The sequence below is a fragment of the Neofelis nebulosa genome, chromosome 1 (genome assembly GCF_028018385.1).
Source record: "Neofelis nebulosa isolate mNeoNeb1 chromosome 1, mNeoNeb1.pri, whole genome shotgun sequence".
Classification (NCBI taxonomy): domain Eukaryota; kingdom Metazoa; phylum Chordata; class Mammalia; order Carnivora; family Felidae; genus Neofelis; species Neofelis nebulosa.
In genome coordinates this window covers 33,087,588-33,107,865 of record NC_080782.1, presented here as the reverse complement: position 1 = coordinate 33,107,865, position 20,278 = coordinate 33,087,588, and the positions used below count along the sequence as shown (strand labels likewise).

At 38.8% G+C, this 20,278-nt stretch overlaps 1 pseudogene; it reads left to right on the top strand.

Annotated features, from left to right (window-relative positions):
* The window catches only part of LOC131505115 (52 kDa repressor of the inhibitor of the protein kinase-like), a 94,611-nt pseudogene that overhangs the window by 41,666 nt on the left and 32,667 nt on the right, over window positions 1-20,278 (top strand).

Genomic DNA, 20,278 nt, shown 5'->3' with positions numbered 1-20,278 from the left:
ACATGACTATTCCCCTCTACCCAATTATGGTCTTGTAGAAGGCAAAGATAATGTTTTACATATTGTATCCCTAAAACATTATAGACCCATGTAATACCTCACAGGGTCTGACCTATGGGTCTGACATATGATCATTGGTTAGTGGATGATGGAAACATGGAGATGTCGGAAGTAATGCAAACTATTCTTAAATGGATGTATCCTAAACAGCATGTATCTTAAATTAGCTTCTTTCAGTCAAAACAGACAATATGGAAATGTGCTCTTCAGTTTATAGATGAGGAAGTGGGTCATAGGAGAGGTGAAGTGACTTCCTCAAGTGGCACAGCTGACTGAGACACAAAGCCAGGTTCAACATGCAGATGTTCCAGTTCTCAGTTCCATGTTCTTTTCAGTCTATCTCAGTGTAATTCACTTTCAAACAGTGGATGAATAGAAGTTATTTTCTGATTATGTGGAGGAAAACATCCAGCAAAATAAGCTTCCTTCATTATGGTGCAAGTTGATTCCTTCTGGCGTATTTGAGACTAATGCAAATGGAGGAACACTCTTAGTCAACATAAGGTTCATGGTATTTTTGGACTTCATAAAGAAGATTAAAGAACTGAATCTTCTCAGTGGAAGAATTTATAAAAATTGTAGGGGTGCCTCAGTGGCTCAGTTGGTTGAGCGTCTGACTTTGGCTCAGGTCATGATCTCAGGGCTCATGAGTTCGAGTCCTGCATTGGGCTCTGTGCTGACAGCTCAGAGCCTGGAGCCTGCTTCGGATTCTGTGTTTGTGTCTCTCTCTCTCTGGCCCTCCCCTGCTCATGCTCTGTCTCTCTCTGTCTCTCAAAAGAAATAAACATTAAAACATTTTTTTAAAATTTTCATGTTTTAGTGTTAGTCACATACTGATGACTTCTAACTAAGCTTTATATTTGAGTAATTGTCATACCTGTATTTATACTTCATAACTTTTTGTGAGTTGAATAGTTGAGTAAACTTACATAATACAAATAAAACTGTGTTTGGCCCCTAGTGCAGCAAGTGCTCAATATTTTTGTTCTTCTTTTGCTTTATTTTTGAGGGAGAGAGCGTGCATAAGTTGGGGAGGGGCAGAGAGAGGGAGACAGAGGATCTGAAGCAGGCTCTTCACTGACAGCAGAGAGCCCAATTCGGGGCTTGACCTCACGAACTGTGAGGTCATGAACAGAGCCGAAATTGGACACTTACCCAACTGAGCCACCCAGGTGCCCTTCTTCTTTTTCTTAATATAACATGTTTTTTTTTTTAAACATATTTCCAAGCTTATCTGTAGTTCTTTCTTTTTTTAATTTAATTTAAAATAATTTAATTTAATTTAATTTAATTTTTAAATTTACATCCAAATTAGTTAGCATATAGTGCAACAATGATTTTAGGAGTAGATTCCTTAATGCCCCTACCCATTTAGCCCATCCCCCCTCCCACAATCCCTCCAGTAACCCTTTGTTTATTCTCCATATTTAAGTCTCTTATGTTTTGTCCCCCTCCCTGTTTTTATATTATTTTTGCTTCCCTTCCCTTGTGTTCATTTGTTCTGTATCTTTAATGTAATATTCTTTAACCAGATTTTTTTTTCTGTCCTGAGACATTCAGAAGAAGCTCTGAGAAGCTTTTTTATGGTAGCTAGAAGAAGCAGTTGACAATTTAAAAGAGGTTATTTTGGGCAAAAGGAGGTTCCAGAAGAGACAGTTGACCTAATATACACCAGTCATTTCATACTCTTGACAGGTTGCCATGTCAGGCCTTGATAATTAGGATTCTACTGGGCCTTAGAGGGGGCCAATCCATGAAGTAAATCATTCTCTTTCTTTCTCTCTTTTCCTTTCAAAAGTGGACACTGGAGGAAGCCGGTGGAGGAGGGTCGTATGAGAACCAGGCAGTGTCCTGGTTTTCTAAGAACACAAAGGCATCGGGTAGACACCATGAAAGCAAAAAAGACAAAATCAAAACAACAAAAATAAACTTTGTATCTTCTGAAAACTGGAAAGTGACATCTGAGAATGGTAGAGAAGAGGGACAAAGGGACAGAGCATGGGGGTTGTGAGGGAGCACAGGCCCATAAGTAAACTCAGTGTTCCACATGGGTTTCTGTCTGGTCTTTCTGCCATGCTTTCCAGCCAGGTGGCCTCCATGTCCTTCGATTTCTCCATTAGTAAAAACAAGATGGATGACAAAAGGTTTTTTGCTGGGTCTTTTGGAATAAGATAAGGGAATGTACCATTAGCTAGGATGTCCATTTAATCTAACCATCACCATAGTCTAGCTTACGATTTTAATTAGCACTATTTTCTTTGATTATATGTAATTACCCTTATAAGCCCTAAGCATTTTGGCAGGGATGCAGTAGAGAAAGTTACTATAAACCAAATTATGAATTTTATTGCTATAATTGCAGTTGAAACCCATGGCATCAATTAAATCCTCATTTCTTATTTCCTTGGTTCATGCGATCATCATTCTAGGTATGTATAAAATCTCCATGTGACATAATTATGTAATTCCTTAAGCAAAGGAGCTCCAGCACATTAGTAATACCCTGCTTAGGAGAGGCAGGAATCTAAAACCTTGCTGGTAATAAAACTGGGAGCGTTGTGAGAGCCTAAACCATGTCTTTTTCTTTCTTTTCACTCCACATCATGTAGCTCAGATCAAGGAACATAGAAGAAGTTTAATAAGTGGTTCCTGTGGAGACACTGATGCTTCATCTCCCCAGTTACCTCCATGTTCAATTGCTTATGGTCTGTCGCAACTTGGCAGGTAGGTTTAAGTCTATGTTCAAGTTTCAAATAGCATTGAAGTCCCAAAATCTTCTGCAGAATCAGAGTTCCAAGATATATTATGGTAACTACTCTTAGTTGCCACAACAAATAAAACCTTGAAATCTCCCGGGCTTACCAAATAAATGCTTAGTTCTTACTTATTTCCTATTTTGCTGGTATGGAATTTGGAATGTGTGGTTTTCTGGGGTGGTTGTGGGTGAGAAAATGGAGACAGTTGAGGTGCATTGGCTCTCGCCTGCCTTGTCCTGGAAGTGACATGCATCCGCTCAGAGTCCTTGGGCTAGAATTAGTTACATGATCCCAAATGTACTGTGAAATATAGGGGAGTTCATGGAATATTCATTCGATGAGCACTGTCTTTGCCACATCAGGATTTCTGTAGAGCCCTGGGGATTCTACCTGTAGCTTTAGATATTGACCTCTGAATGCCAAATAATGTAAACATACAGATGAGCTCACCTGTCAGTTCTATGGGAAATTCTTTTTTTTTTTAACTTAAAAAAGTAATTTATTTTTTATCAAAGTATAATTGACATGTAACAGTATATTAGTTTCAGATGTACACATGATTTGATATTTGTATATGTTGTGAAATGACCACCACAGTAAGTCTAATTAATATCTGTCATCATAGTTATATTTATTTCCAATGAGAACTTTTAAGATTGCTCGATATGCAATACTGTATTCTTACTATAGTCACCATGCTGTACATTATATCCCCATGACTTATTTATTTATAACTGGAAGTTTGTACCTTTTGATGCCTTTCACCCGTTTTGTCTACCCACACCCTCAGCCTCTGGCAACCACCAATTTGTTGTCTGTATCTATAAGTTCAATTTTTTTTTTTTTTTTAGATTCTACGTGTGAGTGAGATCATCTAGTATTTGTCTTTCTCTGTTTGACTGTTTTCACTAGCATAATGCCCTCAGTGCCTGTCCATGTTGTGGTAAATGGCAAGATTTCATTCTTTTAGTGGCTGACTAGTACTCTATCTCGTGTGTGTATGTGTATGTGTGTGTGCATGTATATACATTTTCGTCATCCATTCATTCATCAGTGGACACTTAGGCTGCTTCCATATCTTGGCTATTGTAAATAATGCTACAATGTAATGAAGCAGTATATCCATTTGAGTTATTGTTTTCATTTTCTTTGAGTAATATGCAGAAGTGTAATTGCTAAATCGTGTGGTAGTTCTATTTTTAATTTTTTGAGGAACCTCCATACTGTTTTCCACAGTAGCTGCACCTATTTACATTCCCACTAGTAGTGCACAAGGGTTCTCTGCACATCCTTGACCACACTTGTTATTTTTGTCTTTTTTTAAATATTTATTTTTGAGAGAGAGAGAGAGAGTGAGCAAGAGAGAGAGAGAGAGAGCACGTGCACCCATGTACATGGGGAAGGAGCCGACTGAGGGAGACAGAAAAATCTAAAGTAAGCTCTGCATGGACAGTACAAAGCCCAACATGGGGCTTGAACCCTGAACCATGAGATCATGACCTGAGCCGAAGTTGGACACTCAACACACTGAGCCACCCACGTGCCCCCTTGTCTTTTTGATGATAGCCATTCTGACTGGTGTGAGGTGATATTCTCATTGTGCCAGCAAGGGAGGGGCAGGAGGGGAGGGAGAGAATCTTTTTTTTTTTTTTAGGGAATTTCTTTTTTTTATTTTTAAAATTTATTTATTTATTTTGAGAGAGACAGCTAGCATGAGTGGGGGAGGGACAGAGAGAGAGGGACAGAGAGAGAATCCCAAGCAGGCTCTGTGCTGCCTGCTGTGGAGCCCAACTCGGGGCTCAAACCCATGAACCGTGAGATCATGATCTGAGCTGAAATCAAGAGTCAGTCGCTTAACCAACTGAGGCACCCAGGCACCCCTCATTGTGGTTTTGATTTGCATTTTCCTCATGATTAGTGATGTTGAGCATCTTTTCATGCACCTGTTGGCCATTTGTATGTCTTCAATTTTTAAATGGATTTTTTGTTGTTGTTGTTATTGACCTTTTGCTTTTGAGGTCTTTGACCTCTTTGCTTAAATTTATTTCTAGGTATTTTATTCTCGTTGTTGCAGAAATTCTTTTATTAAAATAAGTTAAACATGCAAGATAATTAAAGTCAGGTTATCCTTTTACCATGCCCTGGTTCTGCAAGATGTTTAACTGGACTCTTCCGTAGAAGCCCAACTGAAAAAAATTATACAAGCAAGTTCCATTATAGATTTTCAGTTGCAAATATTCTTTTGTTATATAGTTCTCATCCAAACTGTAGAATATTTTCTTTTTAATTGGTATCTGTATTAGTCTGCTAGGGCTATCATAACAAAATACTGTAAACTGGGGGCTTAAGTAACAGAGATTTATTATGTCCACAATTTTGGAGGCTGGGAACTCCAAAATTGAGGTGCTGGCCGATTTGGTTCCTGTGAAAGCAGACAGCCACCTTCTCACTGTGTCTGCACATGACAGAGAGAATGAGCTGAACTCTGTTGTTTCTTCTTATAAGGACTCTATTGCTATCAGATCAAGGCCCTACATTTATGATCTCATTTAATCTTCATTACTTCCATAAAGGCCCTTTCTCCAAATATAGTCACACTGAAGGTTAGGCATTCAGCATGTGCATTTTGAGGGGACATAAACATTAAGCCTATAATAGTGTTTAAGGATTTCTTATAAGAGATGAGTTCCTCTTGCCTAAGGAAACAAAAAGAATGCAGGAAACTTTGCCAAAATACCAAGCATCCTCCTTAAACCAAAAGAGAACCAAGGTTTCATATTAAAGATTAATCTGGATTTTTTTGGTTGTTGTTTAGGATATTGTAATAAGCCTTAAGGAAGCTGGTTTAGGTTGTTGTTTTTGCAATTTTTTAAAGCCCATCTGTCAAGAATTTTGTCTCTTTTTTCCTTACTGACCCCAAAAGCTGGTTTCTTGAATGTTGCATGTGGTCACATTTCTGTACAGAATAGTTTGAATTACAGTTGTGTATCTTGCAGCTCTAGGAAACCAAGAAGGGTCCCATGTATTTGTCTAGATTTAGTTTTGAAGTTGTGCTCCTGAGAGACCCATGTTTCCATGTAAATAATTGTTATTTGGGAATCCTTAAAGAAAGTCTTTAAATAATATAAAAAATTAATAGAAAAGTGTTATGTTATTTAACTATTACAACAAATTACAATAAAATAGTAGATGAAACTGGCCACAGTTCTATAGAACAACTCCACTGTCCATATATAGATGAATGGATAAAGATGTGGCGCGCGCGCGCACACACACACACACACACACACACACACACACACACACAAACATACACAGTGGAGTAGTACTCAACCATAAAAAGAATGAAATCTTGCCATTCGCAACAACATGAATGGATGTAGAGGATATAATCGTAAATGAAATAAGTCAGAGAAAGACAAATACCACATGATTTCATTCATATGTGGAATTTAAGAAACACAACAGGGGTGCCTGTGTGGCTCAGTCCGTTAGTCTTCCAACTTTGGCTCAGGTCATGATCTCACAGTTTGTGGGTTTGGGTTCCCGTGTCGGGCTCTGTGCTGACAGCTCAGAGCCTGGAGCCTGCTTCAGACTCTGTGTCACCCTCTCTCCCTGCCCCTCCCCCACTCATGCTCTGTCTCTCTGTCTCTCTGTCTCTCTCTCAAAAATAAATAAACAGTAAAAAAAAGAAAGAAAGAAACAGAACAAAGAAAAAAAAGAGATGTGCAAAAAAACCCCAGACTCTTAAATACAGGGAACTGGTTGTTGCCAGAGGAAATGTGGGTGAGGGGATGAAGAACACATTGTAGAATCATTATATTGGACACCTGAAACTTTTATAACACTGTATGTTAATTATACTTGAATAAAAATATATAAAAATAAATTAAAACTAAGAAAGCAATAAACTGTATATTAATATTTTTAAAAGCCAGTACAGAACCAGGGAAGTATTATTTGATCTTCTGAATAATATCGTGAGGTGGCAAAGGGTTGTTTGACAGCAACCTCATGTGTGTTCATTCTTAACTCAGTCTTAGCCAGTGTGAGGTCAGCTATTGTATAATATAGTTCACTGGGATTTCAGCTTTTTCCTTACATCATATACCACATTATCATAATTGATGGAAGCCACCTTTTAAAATACTAAATTATATGGCTGAAGGAACATCTTATCTAAACAAGTGCCTTGTGAGCTGCGTGGCTAATAGATGGGAAGATTTCCATTAATTTCCAGCCTTTGTTCTCACTACTTTCTGCTCTGTCCTCCTCATGTTCAGGAGGCTGTACTCCCCAAAATGAGAGTCAGAACCCCCTGTGCTGTCAGGCAAGAGTCAGAATTGCTTTACCGTAAGACACTTTTGCTTCCATGGGTTAAAAGATATTTAGTATTATATTAAAGCACCAATTAGTTGATAGTTGTAAAGTTCTTTGAAAAGAAAGAGCACCCATTGTATGAATTGAAGGAGATATTATCTTTTTATTATTTATAAAACACCTTGAAGAGTAATTATCCTTGTTTTTAAAAAAACATTTTGTTTGAACTCAACAGGATGTTGTGATTATTGTCTGAATTAGCAAATCTTCTAAGAGCTATAATTAGACTAGAGAAACCACAGGGGGATGGGACAGATTGGAGGCTTGGCTAAGGACTAGAACTTGAAAGAGGCCCACACGGAAGGACTGGATTGTGAGTGATTGCAATGGCTTTCTTTCTGCTACTGGCTCTGGATGGCAACAATATGGCAGAGAAAAGGAATTTTTCATCACAAATAGCTAACTCTAAAAATTTGTCATAGCTATAGCATTTTCTTGCCTTCAAGTATTATAAAGCACAGTATATAGAAGGAACATGGGCTTTGGCATCAGACAGTTCTGGTTTGAATCTTGACTTTGTTTCTTTTTTAAAAAATATTAAATACTTAATGGGCACCTGAGTGGCTCAGTTGGTTAAGCATCTGACTTTAGCTCAGGTCATGATCTCACAGCTTGTGAGTTCAAGCTCCGCGTTGGGCTCTGTGCTGACAGCTCAGAGCCTGGAGCCTTCTTCGAATTCTGTGTCTTCTTCTTTCTCTGACTCTTCCTCTGCTCACGCTCTGTCTCTCTCTCCTTCAAAAATAAATAAATATTAAAAAATATTTTAAATATTTAATATATAAATATTAAACAACACACTACTGTACAAGCAGTGGGCCAAATGAAAAATCAAATGGCAAATCAAAATATGTCTCAAAACAAACAGAAAAAAGAAACCACAATATTCCAAAACGTATGGGATGCAGCAAAACCAAATGTTAGAATGTTTATGCTATAAATGCTTGTATTAAGAAAAAAATTTCAAGTAAACAACAACATTACACCACAAGGAACTAGAAAAAGAAGAAACTTAGCTGAAATTTATTAGAGGAAAAACATAACAAAGAAATTTCAAAAATAAAATAGAGACTAGAAGAAACAATAACATAACATTGAAAGTAATGACCAGGTTTTCCAAAAAATAAACAAAATTGGTAATGTTTTAAACTACATTAACTAAGGAAAAAAAGAGAGAAAACTCAAAAATCAAAATGAGAAATGGAAGAGAAGACAATACAATAGATAACCACAGAAATAGTATGATAACAGATAACAATAAACAATTATATACTAACAAATCAGATAACTTAGAAAAAAACACAGATAATTCCTAAAAATGCACAAGTTACCAAGATTGAGTGATGAATCTTGTATCCAAGAAATAGGAAATCTTCTTAGACCAATAACAAGAAGGAAAGTTGAATTAGGAATAAAAAAAAAAATATCTAATACAGAAAAGCCCCAAACCATTCATAAATGGTTTCATTGATGAATTGTACAAAACATTAAAAAAAAATTAATGACAGTCTTTATCAAAATCTTATAAATAATGAAATAGAGGGAACATATTTAAAATCATTCCTTCAGGCTAGTAGTATCCTGATCAAAGCAGGATAAAAACAAGAACAAAAAAGTCTAGTTTGTCTAGTGTAAGTATTGCCACTATGACTTTCTTTTGACATCCATTTGCATAATAAATTTCACTTTAAATTTGCAGGTGTCTTTTGGTCTGAAAGGAGTCTCTTGTAGGCAGCATATAGATGGGTCTTGTTTTTTATCCATTCTGATACCCTATGTCTTTTGATTGGAATGTTTAGTCCATTTACATTCAAAGTAATTATTAATAGATATGTATTTATTGGCATTTTATTACTTGTTTTGTCATTGTTTCTGGGGATTTTCTCCTGACCCTTTCTTATTTTTGTCTCCCCTTTGCCCTAGAAGAGTCCCCTTTAATATTCCTTGTAGGGCTGGTTTAGCGTTCACGAACTCCTTTAGTTTTTGTTTGTCTGGGGAACTCTATCTTTCCTTCTATTCTGAGTGATAGTCTTGCTGGGTAGAGCATTCTTGGCTGCAGATTTTTCCCATTCAGCACTTTGAATGTATTATGCCACTTCTTCTGGCTTGCCAAGTTTCTGTTAAGAAATCTCCAGCTAGCCTTATGGGTTTTTCCTTGTAAGTTAAGGACTTCTTTTGTCTTACTGCTTTTAAGATTATTCCTTTATCACTATATGTTGCAAACTTAATTGTAATATGTCTTGGTGTTGGCCTGCTTTTGTTGATTTTAGTGGGAGTTCTCTGTGCCTCCTGGATCTGGATGTCTGTTTCCTTCCCCAGATTATGGAAACTTTCTGCTATTATTTTTTGAAGTATATTTTCTGCTCCCTTTTCTCTCTCTTCTGGGATCCCTGTAATATGAATGTTACTATGTTTGATGGAGTCACTGAATTCCCTAAGTGTATCCTCTTGTTCCATAATACTTCTTTCTCTTCAGCTTCATTATTTCCCACTATTTTGTGTTCTATATCACTAATTCATTGTTCTGCTTCTTCCAACCTGCTGTTCATTGCATCAGACCTGTTTCCAATCTCATTTGTTGTATTCTTCATCTCTGACTGATTCTTTTTTAACTCTTTTATCTCTGTGGTAAGGGTCTCTTTGATGTCTTCCATTCTTTTGTCAAGCCCAGTGAGCATTCTTATGATTGTTCCTTTAAATTTTTCATCAGGCATGTTATTTATACCTATTTTGCTTATATCTCTGGCTGTGGCCTTATCTTCTTTCATTTGGGATAAATTCCTCTGTCTTGGCATTTTATCTGAGTCTCTGCCTTCGTCTGTGTGCTATAAAAGCCAAAAATGTCTCCTGCTCCTGAAAGTAATGGTCTTATGAAGAAGAGGTGCTGTAGTGCCCAAGGCCTGGCACTTCAAGGAGTGTCTCCAGGGTGTGCTGCGTGTGCTATGCTGTTGTCTATGCTGCTCTATCCTTCAGGCCAGTCATCTGCAGAGGCTCACCTTGCCTGCTATGGACAGTGTTTGGTCCCAGGCACGATGTAGCAAGTTTTAACCAGGTGTGCTCTGGTCTGCTTGTGAAATGAGACCTGACACCAACTCCACCCGAACTGAGTCTCTGCAGAACTCTCTGGTCAGGAGATATGGTGTGAGCAGGGGTTTGTGCTGGTCTTCTGGGGAGTGGGAGGTGCTGCATTGGGACTGAAGCAAGCATGACTGAGAAGGGCAGTTCCACTGAAGTGCAGGAGAAGTGGGGCTTGATGTTAAGCAAGTTAGACAGCCAGCGTTGGTGCTGTGCTGCTTCCCACATAAACACAGGTGGCTCTGTGTTTATGCTAAGGGGTGGGGGAAGGAAGTGCTGCTGGCTAGCTCCTTTGTTCTTGGAGAGGAGTCTCCAAGAATGCTGCCTCTCAGGGGTGCACTCAGAGAAGAGTGAATAATCTCCTTGTGTGCCACAGGCCCTCTTCAGATCACTGTTTCCACACTGTCTGTCCTTGGGTTGTTTGCCTTCCTTCTCTCCAGGAGCTGGGCAGTGTCCTCCAGGCTCTATCACAGCCAAACCTGCTGACCTTTAAAACTCTAGACTTTAAGCCCCACTAGTTGCAAGAACTTACAAAATTCAGCCCTCTTCTTTTCCAAACCAGTGGCTTTAGGGAAGTGTTCTCTTTGTGCATTCCCCTGTATACTCCTCCCTCTCTCTCTCTCGCTTGCCCTTCTCCATAACCACAGCTCCCTCCCTTCCTCCGCAGCCACAGTCTGTTTCTCCCCTAAGCCATGTCCCTGCACTTGCTACTTTCTTTGATGTGGCCTCTTCTCTCCCTTTAGTTGTGAAATTTGTTCTGTCAGTCCTCAGGCTGATTTCTGGGGGGTATTTAGGATGATTTGATAGTTAGTTAGATGTATTTATGGGATGAATAAATAGGGTCCTCCTACTCTTCCATCATCTTGGGGATTCCAACTTTGTTTCTTAGGGGCTGTTTGATCCTGACTGATCACCTAATTTCATTGATCTCAGTTTCCTAATCTATGAAATGGGAAAAGTAGTATGTAATATGTGGCAAGTACTAACTACTGGGCCCAATTCATTATGGGTGCTCAATAAATTGTACTGATAATAATGATCATTTTTATTAATATAACATGAGAAAAAGATGAAGAAGTTAAACCCAATCACCAATCAACAATGGATTTTTTTTTTTCTGAGTTGAGCCTTGCATTGGTTTCATCATCTAAAACTTTTGGTTCTAACAGGTTAATTGGTTACTCCTTTAAGAAAACCACTACAGTATTTGTATTTTGAGAGATATTCTGTAGGCATTACAACAATTTAACCCAAAGAATGGGTTTAGTAGGAACTTCAAGCATAGAGTTAGGCTGGTGGAGAAAGATTTAGGGAGTATGACCTACTCTGGACTTTTATATGAGGACAGTTTACATAACAAACAGCCAGTGGCAGTTTACATTATTCAGAGTTTAAGAGTTTGGTGTGTGATGTGGGGATTAATGCAGTGGACAGGAAAGGACATAGTGCATTTATAAGTCAATTGTTGCTACATTAAGATAAAGGATGACAATATTACTTCTTTGCTGACGTATAAAATGGGCTTTTCTGCCTCTATTATTGCACCTCATAGTTTCCAGACTTATGCTATGACTATGCCAAAAAGAATGCAAAAAAAATTTATATGAATATTTCAGACACAATATGATTGCCCTAGTATACTTATTTTTTAATTACTGAAATAATTCATATTTATTCTAAAAAAATCCTAGCAATTCAGAAGTATATAGAATAAAAATCAAATATTCTTAACCTTAAAGAAGTTTTAACTCTGAAAGTTTTTCGAAAAAATATTTCATCAGGGCACCTGGGAGGCTCAGTCGGTTAAGCGGCTGACTCTTGATCTTGGCTCAGGTCATGATCTCACGGTTTGTGGGTTTGAGCCCCACATCAGGCTCTGCACTGACAGTGTGGAGCCTGCTTAGAATTCTTTCTCTTTCCCTCTCTCTCTGCCCCTCCCCCCCAAATAAATAAATAAAATTAAAAAAAAAATATTTCATCAACATTTCAGTTTTCATTGTCATTTGAAACATGATGAGGGGCCCGGTTGTATTCTGGTAGAGGTTTACAAACTGTAAGCATTTTATGTGAGCACACTGTAGCCTCTTTTATTCACAGTTTCTTTCAGGATGACTCCTAGGCATAGTGGCAAGACAAGAACACAAGCTTCTGGCCTAGGTGCCTCCATACAGGTGTTAGGGGTTTGTCACACATGAATGCATGGCAGAGAGATATAAAATTTCCCTTTAGGAATAACCAACCTTATAACCACTGATTAAAAAAATACACCTGACTCAGTTGGTTAAGCTTCTGACCCTTGATTTCAGCTCAGGTCATGATCTCATGGTTCATGAGATCGAGCCATGCATCAGGCTCCAGGCTGACAGTGCAGAGCCTGCTTGGAATTCTGTCTCTCCCTCTCTCTCTCTGCCCCTTCTTGACTCATGCTCGCTCTCTCTCTCTCAAAATAAATAAACTTAAAAAAAATACTCCTGTAGAATAAGCCTATGGTCACTGTGTAATGTATTTTGTTGGTGGGAGGAGTGCAGGAGAGGGTCTTATGGTTTCAGTGTCAAAAGGATGACATTAGGCTTTCAAAATGGAGTTTCTGTCTGAGGTTCCATTTCTAGACTTATCAGTCTGGAGAAGTAGCAAGACTTCTAGGACATAGTGTTGATCATTGCTGAAGTCCTCTGCAGAAATTATTATTGCTAAAAAGCCTTTATAAAAGACCTGTTAAAATTCTTGGTTTCTGACCAGCAGGAGCTTACAAGTTCTCTCTGTTTGGATGGCAGCAGATATTGGGGACATATGTATAGCTGAGAAAGTATTGAACGAATTTATGGATATGCCATTGTATATGGGAAGGAGTCAGTCAGTGCTGGATGGTGGAATAACTGATAATAATTTAGGAACTTCATTTAAAAAATTCTCTTATTTGTTTCCCATTCCTTCTTTGTTCAAAGAAAAGATGAGGCCAGCTTTTAGGAATGTGTTTCAGTCATCTACTGCAGCATAACAAACCATTCTGAAACTTAATGGCTTAAAATAAGAATAGCTGTCTATGGACTGAACTCAATTCAGTGGTTCTTCTCCTGGTCTCATCTGGGGTTATGCAGCTTCAGTTATCTGGAGCTGATCTAGGGCTGGAAGTCCAAAGTGGCTTTACTCATATGTCTGGTACCTCAGCTGAGATGTCTGGACCAGATAGGGACTGGCTGGGAATCAATTTCTCTCTCTACACAGTGTCTGCAGCAGAATAGCTGGACCTCTTTGCATTGGTTTAAGGCTCCAAAGAGGATGAAAGCAGAAGAAGCTTCCATACCTCTTATGGCCTAGGCTAGAACTGGCAAAATGTCACTTTCCCCAAATTCCCTTGATTAAAGAGAGTTACAAGACCAGCCTGGATTCCATGTCAAAGGGAAAGGAGACTAATTTCTCGATGAGAGGAAAGCCAAGACTTTAGGTCATCTTCAGTTCACTAATATACAAGATGTACAATAATAATGTCTAAAAATTGCCATTAAACTTTTTGATTGAAGGGCAGCTATCAGATATGACGTGTTTACAACAACACAACTGGTCTAATTTCAAGGGCCTTAAAAGGTCAATTTGCCAACTAGTGGGGCCCAAGGTTTAAGATTTTTTTTTTGACCAGAGTCACTCATAAAATTTTACAATATTAGAGTTCGGAGAGAATATGAAGTTTACCTAGCCCAACTGAATGTCTTTTGATAAAAAACAAGATTAGACACATTAATCTGTGGCACATCAGTGTAGCATATGGGCTAGCTAATTTGTTTATATGACTAATTCACTGTGACTTCGATTAAGGACAGGATCTATGGAGATTGAACATAGGACAAACACATTTTACATGGAAGAGAAAAGGTAGGAAAATGTTAAGAGTATGGGGTGTATCCTTACCCCAGCAAGGCCCTAGGAATGGAGATGTGCATGATAGTCCTAGATAGCACAAAGTACTTAGAATGGAGGAAGGATCAGTAAATCTGTCAGATGTATTTTACTAAGCTTACAATTTTGCCCCAAGGAGGAACTCTAAAGTGATTTACTACAACCCTCTTCCCATTAGTCAGAGAGAAGACTTCTTGGAAGAAGTGTTTCAACATCATTGGAAATGAGAAGCAGCTTTCTCATGAACTGCTTGGTTAGTATAGAGAAATGCATAATTTTCCTCCCAGAGATTGTCATTTTTTCATATCCTTGTATGAGCTCAAGGTTTATCGAAAGCTAAATCTTGGCTGATTCTCATCTTTGTCTTTTTATAATTCCTCTTCCTTATCTTCTTAGAGGAGGAGGGTGTTCAATCAAGTGACCTGGGATTGTGTTGCTCGCTGGCCTCCTCTGATATTTTCAGAACATATGTTTCTGGTGTGGGCTAGTATCCTAGAGTGTGTGTTTATCCAAATAGAGCTAAGTGAAGCCCGGCCTGCCGGCCTTTGCCCCTGCGCTTATTGAAACACATTTCCATTTCATTTTGTAGTTTTCCTTGATAGTTGGGCTTAGCAGCTTAGGTCTTCTCATTTTCTCAAAATACGGGGATGCTTTGAGGTGTCAACATGCCTCAACATGTTCTCAAGGAAGCTTCAAGAGGACCTTTACAGTGAAGCTGATACATCTCAGCTGGAAAAGGACAACTCTGTAACAGAGAAAAATGACAGGCAAGGGATTTCCCCCTGACAGTGGTAAACCAGGGATTCCCTCCATCCCCCTTTCCCGCCCCTGAGCTGGCTGATGGCATTGCTATTTCCTCTTCCCAGCTTCTGGCCTCTGTTTCCTCACTGACCAGCCCCGTGTCCATAACAGGAGCTGTTCCCGTCTGCACTTTCTGAAAGGGGTAGAACTCCTTTTTGTAACACTTGTGAGGTTCTTTTTGGGTCTGAGTAGGTTTTTTTTTTTTCTCATCAGTATACAAGCACTGCGATTCCCGAACTCTTTCAGAGAGAATCTGTGCATGTAGTGGTGTATAAAAAAAACCTGATTCAATAAAATATTTTTTTCTTAGACACAGAATAATTTCATATGATTCTGAAGTACTTAAAATGTCTTAGTATTTTGGAACAAAATACTCAGGTCCTAGCCTGTTTCTCAACATGAAAGATTTATGGAACTTGGAACTAATTCATACCTCTAGGTTCTGCTTAACTTGGTGCCCTTATGATTGAATTAACTAAAAAACTATTTAATGAGTTGAAAAGACAGACTTCCTGGTCCCACATGTAATATTTACAAAAACTTTAGATATCTTTCTTTAAAAAGCTTAAACAGAAATTCTTTCTTTTAAATTACAAAACATTTTTTGTAGCACCTGGGTGGCTCACGGTGATCTCGCGGTTCCCGAGTTTGAGCCCTGCATCAGACTGTCTGCTCTCAGCTCAGAGCCTGCTTCAGATCCTCTGTCTCCCTCTTTCTGCCTCTCTCTCTCTCTCTCAAAAATAAATAAACATTTAAAAATTAAATAAATAAAATTAAATTAAAACTTTTTTTAGAGAGAGAGAGAGAGAGCATGCCTGAGCAGGGGAGGGAGGAGGGGAAGAGAGAGAGAATCTTAAGCAGGCAGCACACTCAGTGAGGAGCCTGGCACGGGGCTCCATCCAACGACCCTGGGATCATCAAGACCCCAGCTGAAATCAAGAGTCAGATGTTTACCCGACTGAGCCACCCAGATCCCCTAAACAGAAATTCTATGCAATTAATTCTGTGCAATTTATAGGACTCTTGATTGATCAGGAAAGCTGGCCACTGTTGATGTGTGCCTCTGCTGGAGTATGATTTTTCTTTTGAAACTTCATTAAAGTATAGCAGGGGTAAATCAGTGTCTACTGATTCACAATTTTGTTTTCTCATTTGTTCTGCTGACCTGATGTGATGGCTTCTTGACTCATTTAGCAGTATTAGAAAGACACCTGTGGCTGGAAAGGTCCTGGCTGTTTGGAGTGCTTACACATTTGTCCATCTGTCTTTACTCTCCCTTTTCCTGTGTGATTCCTGAAGGACAGGTTTTCTCGGAGACTTTCTAATCTGGTCAATACCAGAATATCTAGGTGGTCATCAGAAAAACAGTGTCTTAGGAGTCTGAGGCTGAGAGAGATGTCAGTGAGTCTAAGACAATTTAGCTGAAGGGGGAAACACTGCCAAAGTCTGCCTTTCAGGTTCCTTGGGAATCTGTGCTAGCATGGGCCTGCTGTGAGTGTTTTCTGATGTTGCTTCACTTGCAGGGGCCTATATAAGGCTTGGAAGGCAGGTGGGTGTGGCATTCATAAAATGACTGGGACCTCCCACACCTTTCCATGAGGGGAAACTGAGAGAAGAGGTAACCCCCACCTTGGCCTCCAGACCCAGAGTTTCTGCCCCATGTTAGCAGAAATCAGATTTCAGACAGCAGCCATCTCACCATGGTTATGGAGTCTCTTGAAACAGGCTACAACAAGAAGAGAACAAGCTGTCAACCAATTTTGTGCAAAGTCAGGCTAGTGTAGCCTCAGAGAAAAAGAACAATTTTGCCTGAAGGCATTTCTGGGACTGATCACAGGCTGAGGGGTTCTGAGGGCCATGCAGCTCCTGACTTGGAATAGCTTGTTAGCTTCTGGGTGGTGGTTTGCAGAAGAGGGTGGGTGGTAAGGAGATATGCGATCAATCCTGTAATCAGAGGGCCTAGCTGAAGATACAGATAGGAGAGGAGGAAGGAGAAAGACTCGGATTACGGAGGTTTTCCAAGGGAGTAGAAGTAGAAGGGATTGGGAGGCCAAAGACAGATCCTTGAGGGACTCCTGTCCCTAATGGCCTCTTTGTCAATCCACCTAGTAAGGTGTTATCTCCATAGGACAATCTGTAGAACAGTCTTCCCTTTTTTCAAAGTCATGAGACACATCTAGGTTTCTGGCATGCGGCATATTTTATTTCTTCTTGGAGATTTATTTTTTTGAGTAAACTCCTCAAAAGAATTAGCTGTATTGCCACCTCAACTCCTCATTCCCCAGCCTCTTTTGAACTCACTTCAGTTAGGCTTTCTTCCTTTCCATGCAGGTGAAACTCCTATCAAGATCTCTAGAGTGCTCCAAACACCCACCCCAACTTCATCATCTACCAGTCTCCCCTCCATCCCACATTGGCCTTACTGTTCTTTTAATACCTGAAGAAATCTTGCACCCCAGGACTTTGTACTTGCTCTTTTCTCCTCTGGAATGCTCCTATTCTAGCTAGACTCAGTTTCATGTTTCATTCTGTTTCTCAGAGAGGCTTCCAAGATTACTCTGTCTTTTCTCTGTTTCCATGTCTTGCATTCTTCATATTATTGCTCATGACATGACAATATCTACAATATTAGAATTTAAGCTTCATGAAGGCAGGTACTTTGCCATTTGCTGCTTTGTCCTCAGAATCTAGAACAGAGCCTGGGACATAGTTGGTGCTGCTTCATGGATGACAAACCTGGATCAACCAGCTACAGTACCATATGGCATTCACATAGCTCTCAGGATGAGACAGCTTGTTTTCTAATTCTCTTCTTCACGTAAAAAACTGCAGAAAGGCAGAGAACTATCAGACTTGGCATATGATGGCTGCAGCAGAAAATGCAAACACAAACAAACGAACAAAAGAACAACAACAACAGCCCACAACAACCCAGTAAAACTCAGGCTCCTATTGAAAAACAATTCAATTCAGCTAAATATTGACCATGTGTTTTGATGTAAGAAGTATGATAAGGCATTTGTTTTCATCTAGACTTAAACACAGAATTGTTGCACACTGTGTATAGGTATTTAAATTTTATTTTTACTTTTTATACTTTTTCTGGTTTTATCTTAGTTTTGTCTTCAAGTGTACAGAATTGGACAAACCTCAGTCAATGTCTCATGATACAGTTTTATCATTGGCCTATGTATAGCCTGCATCTATCTATCTATCTATCTATCTATCTATCTAACATCTCATTAATAATGTAATCATTCATGAACCCATCACTAAAAAGAAGAGCTAATTCTTGTTAATAACTTACATCAAATTATATGGTTCCCCTCTCCCTAGCCACCCCTTGCCTTTCACTTCCTGAAGAAGCCTCACCCTTAACGCTGTGGTTTTCTTTTACTTGCTTTCTCACTTCTTTTAATATAGTTTTATTGCATCGATAGCTAAGATTTACCCATATTGGTGCGTATTGCTGTAGTTATTCCATGTTGACTTTAGGATAGTGTTTCATTGTATGGATAGACCACAGGGGTTTCCATCCGTTCTCCTGTTGATGGGCTTTGTGGTTATTCCTAGGTTTTGGCTTTTCTGCTTTAGCCATTCTTGAGCAGGTCTCTTGGAGTAATAGCATAAGGGTTTCTTTTGGGTCTATATGTAGGAGTGAAAAAGAATATGTGAATATTCAACTACATGAGATAGTGCCAAATTATTTTCCAAAGTGATTGAGCCAATTTACACTTTCTTCAACAGTGAATAAAAGATTCTGTGGATCCACATCCTCTCCAGCACTTGGCTTGGTCAGACTTTTTTTTTTTTTCTTTTCCCAATTCAGTGGGTTTAAGGTGGTATCTCTTGTGGTCGTTCCCTGATTACTAATGACGCTGAGCAGCTCTTCATATTGTTATTGACTATATTTGGTATGTCCAGTGAAATACCTGCTTATGTTTGTTTTTCTACTAAGAATTTTAATTCATTTTCTGTTTGCAAATAATAGTCATTCAACTTACAAAATGCCAATAACTTCAGAAAGAGGTCAGTAGAAAGCAAAAAAAGCCTTTGTTATAAGCCAATCTAACTTAACATTAGTCATGCAAAACTTTTAGGTTCTTTCTTTTTGGTACATTTCAATAATTGCAAAAGGTATTTGAGGTGGTGATGGTTGACTTCTTTTCACAACCTCACTACCAGGTTATAAAGAATACTAAGATATGTGTAGATCTCAGACGAAGTTCTCCTGTATATTCAAATGCATATTCAACAAACATTCATTAACAATTCATTAGCAGGCACAGAACCATTCACAGGTTTGATCTGTAGCCTCCTTGAAACCTCTGTAATCTGTTCTTTCAGAGCATCAGAGTACATATTGTCATGCTTTAGTGTCTTCTAGTCAGTCAGATCAATGGCTGGATATCGGATGTATTAGGAATTAGGTTCCATCCCTTAAGGGGACAAGATATTCATATTCCTTGTGCGTGAAAGTGTGGACAGATTTTTAACAATGCTAGACAATCCACATTCTTTGAATGCTTTTAATTGTACCAATGGGAGAACATTTATAGCTTGCATTGTGCAAATAAATCACTCGTTAGTTTCACCAGTACCATCCATTTTAACATAATATGCTACTTAACAAACAATCACTTGTCAATCAAGATATGGAGAGTAGAGAGACTTAGAATAATCACCCCTGGAAAGTGACCCTTTCTGATATAATGCTAGCTGGCATCCCTGGACTATGCATTCTTGAAAGAATGTTGCTGAATACCCTGAGAATTAAAGTTTGAGCTAATCAGTACTTATATAGTATCACAATATTGATACAGAAATATTTTAAGTAAAGTAATAGTCACTGTATTCTCTATTGGTATAAGGGAGAGAATGTGGATCAAATATCCCTCTATTTGAATCCCACCTCTGCCTTTTATGTCTCTGTGACCTTGGGCACTAACTTATCTAGGCCTCAGTTTTATTGTCTATTAAGTGGGGATATATATTAACAATTACATTGTAGGGTTCTTATAAGAATTAAAGGTGTCTAAAAAAACAAATAAAGGGGCACTTGGGTGGCTTAGTCAGTTAAACGTCTGACTTCAGCTCAGGTCATGACTTCACGGTTCGGTTTGTGGGTTCGAGCCCCACATCGAGCTCTGTGCTGATATGATAGCTCAGAACCTGGAGTCTGCTTTAGATTCTGGGTCTTCCTCTCTCTCTGCCTCTCCTCCACTCATGCTCTCTCTCTCTCCTTCAAAAAGTAAAAATAAAACATTAAAAATTTTTTTTTAAATAATTAAAGGGGTCTAGCACAGTGCTTGACC